The sequence below is a fragment of the Schistocerca cancellata genome, chromosome 2 (assembly GCF_023864275.1).
Source record: "Schistocerca cancellata isolate TAMUIC-IGC-003103 chromosome 2, iqSchCanc2.1, whole genome shotgun sequence".
NCBI lineage: Eukaryota > Metazoa > Arthropoda > Insecta > Orthoptera > Acrididae > Schistocerca > Schistocerca cancellata.
In genome coordinates this window covers 825,757,469-825,761,897 of record NC_064627.1, presented here as the reverse complement: position 1 = coordinate 825,761,897, position 4,429 = coordinate 825,757,469, and the positions used below count along the sequence as shown (strand labels likewise).

General features: G+C 46.4%; 1 pseudogene; it reads right to left on the bottom strand.

Annotated features, from left to right (window-relative positions):
• Positions 1-674: 674 nt before the first annotated feature.
• LOC126163205 (5S ribosomal RNA) lies at positions 675-792 on the bottom strand (annotated as a pseudogene).
• Positions 793-4,429: the final 3,637 nt, after the last annotated feature.

The following is a 4,429-nucleotide window of genomic DNA, read 5'->3' as shown; positions in this document are numbered from 1 at the left end:
AATTTGTGTCCTGACCTTAAATGAATGGTCTTAGCTCGCTCAACAGTTCGCCAAATGACCTTTACTGCTATTCTCAAGTAATTGAAAAACTTTCTGCCATATTTTCTCAGCTCACTGCAGGAAACTTTAAACGTATCCTTACTTATTTGTTCTTAGAGCAGAGGGTGCACCCAATACATTTTTGTTTTCCTGGCCTATTTGTTCTGAACAGTCGCAAGACATGCTACAACTGCGCCTTTCGCGTCCGTCTCACACACGCAGAAAGCTAAGAGCCCAGGTCGGTTGTTCCCTGGTTTCCTCCGTTCGACTACTCCTACATTTGGCGTGCTAGCGACCATGGTTGCCAACGAGTAGTCGACAGTGTATCAGAGGCTTTAGTAAACACAGTGACTGTCACCCGTCCTTGCACCCACAGCGATAACCACGACATGTGAATGCCACCACTAACGCATTAGAACTACTGCAGTCCGTCCGAACAGGTCTTGGAAGGCCCAACGGAACCGACCGGCCGCCGTGTCATCCTCAACCCACAGGCGTCACTGCATGCGGATACGGAGGGGCATGAGGTCAGCACACCGCTCTCCCGCCGTATGTCAGTTTCCGAGACCGGAGCCGCTACTTCTCAATCAAGTAGCTCCTCCGTTTTGCCTCACAAGGGCTGAGTGCTACCCGCTGGCCAACAGCGCTCGAAAGACCGAATGGTCACCCATCCAAGTGCTAGCCTAGCCCGACAGCGCTTAACTTCTGTGATCTGACGGGAACCGGTGTCGCCACTGCGGCAAGGCCGTTGGCTCACCACTAACGCGGGACACTACTAAACATGACAAAGTAACGATCGTTTTGGAATACATTCGATGTATTTAAAAACGTATCCGCATCTATGACAAGTGTAAGATTTCAGTTATTTCTGATCAAACAGGGCTGTAGCAGTGTCTCCATGAGCTCCTTAATGTCTCCTACGTCATGGCTTTGATGAATCAAATGTCCGACGAATGCCATTTTGTTACTGTAACTGCGTGCTATCCATGACGAACTTCAAAGTTTCAGTCGTTTGTCGTAGACGCCGGGCTTGGCACATCTACTTTCCGAGTTGCTTACTTAACGTCACAGCCGTAGCTTACGTCTGCATCTACATAAATACCCTAGCATATGGTGCATGGCAGAGGGTGCCTGCTACTGCTGCTGCTGCTGCTACTACTACTACTACTACTACTACTACTGCTACTACTGTTAGCCATTCCGCTTGCTTTTCCCTCGCAAAGAGAGTGAGGGAACAATGATTGTGTACCGGAAGACAGTGAAGTCAGAAACAGTCTGGAAAGCTTTTAAGGGTATTTTAGGGGAAGTTGAGAAATAATTGTTAAGGAAAAAACTCGATACGTTGCGCCGTTTACGAATTAATTAGTTAGCTAATCATGTCGTCGCGCGCACAAATTCAAGTAGACTACCAGAGGCAGTGAAGCCAGAGTTTTTCTTCATTTGGTTTCCTCAAACCGAACAACGTAGCTTCTGCTCATCTAGCTTAAATTTATCACTTGCGAAAAAGGCACACTTTAACTGGTAATGAAGATGTGAACAAGTGGTAACTCACGGACCCACAGATGTTTGTGCATTACCACATTTTAAAGCGTGCAAGTGCTCAGATTTGCGCGAGCAACAATCTGATTCCCCAATTTCAACGCTAAACGATTCAAACGGTGCACGTACAGAATTTTTTCGTAGCAAAACCTCACCTGCAACACCCGTAGAAGCTATTCAAACTTTTTATGACCACTCTGCATGTGCTTTTGTATGAGCCATAATTTTAATTCTATGGTTAGTTCTAAATGCGATTGCTGTATTTCGTGGAAAGCATCTGGCAAAGCGTTTGGGAAATTGGGGCCGATGTGCAATAATGTAACTTACAATTTCTACATCAACATCTATACTCCGAAAGCCATGTACCACTGTGTGACGGAGGGTATATTCAGTACCATTAATACTCGTATTAGGCCTACTTACGTTTCCTCATCCATTTGAGCGGTAAGAATCCGTATGAGCTCCAGTTTCTCTGCTTTCCTCCTCCTGCTCATTTAGCGAGATGTGTCTGGGACGAAGTAATGTGCTGCCCGGCCTCTCCCGGAATTTTAGCAGGATACCTCTCCATGATGCACAAAGCCCCTGCTGAAATTTGTTGCTGCGTGGGATTAGCTGAGTGGTCTTAGCCGCGGCAGTCATGGACTGTGCGGCTGCTCCCGGCGGAGGTTCGAGCCCTCCCTCGGACATGGGTGTGTGTGTTTGTCCTTAGGATAATTTAGGTTAAGTAGTGTGTAAGCTAAGGGACTGATGACCTTAGCAGTTAAGTCCCATAAGATTTCACACCCCGTGTGGAGTTTGCTGGTGTCCCATCGTGCGCATCCCAAGGTGGCGGATAGGGGAATGCTCACCAGATATAGTGGGTACCGAGGAAATGAAGTACCCGGGGTGGACCAAAACTAGCAACTGCTGCCTTGTAGTATGATATTGGCTTATCAAAGGCTAAAGGAAGAAAACCTTGAGTAAAAATTACCTGGTCCTCCGGGTTGGGGGTTGTGCAGTGGGCCAGCTCCTTACTTACATAAAAACATAAAAATGCTAAAAAACCTAATAATAAGCTTCGGAAAAATTGGAACTTTGGACGACGAACTGGCGATGAGAAACGGAAAATGATGTTTGGATGCTGGAATGTGAAAGGTATTTCCACTAAAAGAAATTTACTACCTGCAGAACTTAACATGTTCAATATGGATGTTGTCGTACTCTCTGAAACAAAGAAGAAAGGCCAACGAGAAGAAGAACTGGATAATTATGTACATATCTGGAGTGGGGTATCAAAAGCAGTAAGAGCCAAAGCAGGAGTCTCCATTATGATAAAGAAATCATGGAAAGAAAGAATCACAAATTGAACATTCATCAATCAACGTATTATAACTGTTGAAATGACATTATGAGAGGTGGCATGAGCCTGCTCTCATATTTCTATCTTACTCCGAGTAATTCGAGTTTCCTCTCTAATTGCATGCGGTGAAAAGTAGCTATTCCTTCACACGTGGACTTCCCACGCAGCGTCTCTCGTCACCCGGGTGGTCCAGTGACAGGCGAGTACTGCTGAGCTTGAAAGGGTTAAGCCGACGGGTGTGAGGGAGTCGAGTGGATGCTTTCCAGACGCCGACATTGTCATAAGAGCGGGAGCGACACGTTCAGATGGGCCGGAAGGGGCGGCTGGGCTAGAGATTCCGTTACTTCGCAGAAACTTAATGAAAACACTTTCTGGCGGGCTACCAGCGAGGCGTGGGAATGACTTGTGTTCCCAGGCAGTCTTGGCGGGCAGATTCCCGCGTTTTCTGCAAAGTCGTAACTGTGATTGGCTTGCTCAGGGCATAGCTTCCTGAAGTAGCAAAATCGGCGCAGAAATTGGCGCCAAGAATCTCCATTGGTGGAAAGGCAGTGCTTTGGCAATAGAGTGGAACTTTCCGCCAGTTTTCAAGTTGCTGATTGGAACGTTTAACCACGGCCACTGTCGTGGGGGCGGGAATGCTCTGTGTTCGGTTTGTACATGTGCTCTTGTGAGAGTCGGCTCTCGCCTTTCGGTCGGAGTAGGTTACAAGACTGAGCTCTCGCTGCTCTGGACAGCCTGCCTTCCGTTGGCTGTCTAATATACTTTCATTTAATGGTAACTGATTAACGAAGTTGCTGAAGTTTCGACTTCAATGTAACTTTCCGAGTACAGTTGGCAATTGAGCATTCTGCGTACAAGCGACCTATGTTGTCCGTCTTGACCAGTCTGGCTAAAGTTGACTGTATCGGAATTACTGTGTGACTTCGCTTGTTAACATCACTCACTGTACCGTCAGTGATTGTGTAGCGAGCCTTCTTCGCCTCCCTCAGAGGCGCATTTGTGTTGCTAGGAAGTCTTTAGCCTGGAACAACCATACCAGGATCATTTGTTTCGGGCTATACTCGCGACATTATCATCACCACGACGGGACATCGAAGCAACCAGCCATCGCCTCTGGTATGCCAGATCGTGTCCTTGCAGTTAAGAAGACAGCTTGGTAACGTATGTCTGCAGCACCGGCAGATTAGGGCATTTTACTAGGTGATAATCAGAGCTCAGCAGAGCGCGCCTGTTCGTCTTTTCTAACTTTGTTCTGTCTTGGGTGTTCATTGTCTGACTTCTCCTTACTGTAGCAGCAATTAAAGTTGGGTTGGCTGGGTGTTTCTATTAAGATTTGAGTTGCAAGGAATTGGCTCCACATACCACTAGGTCATAAATGTCACAATCTAGTTTATGGACAACTTCACCTTCACAGCATTTATTTGAGTATAGAATTTGATGTATTGTAAATGTTTCATGTGTTCTGTATGTTAATTTGAGTTTAGTCATAATAAATCAAACTGTTATTTCGGA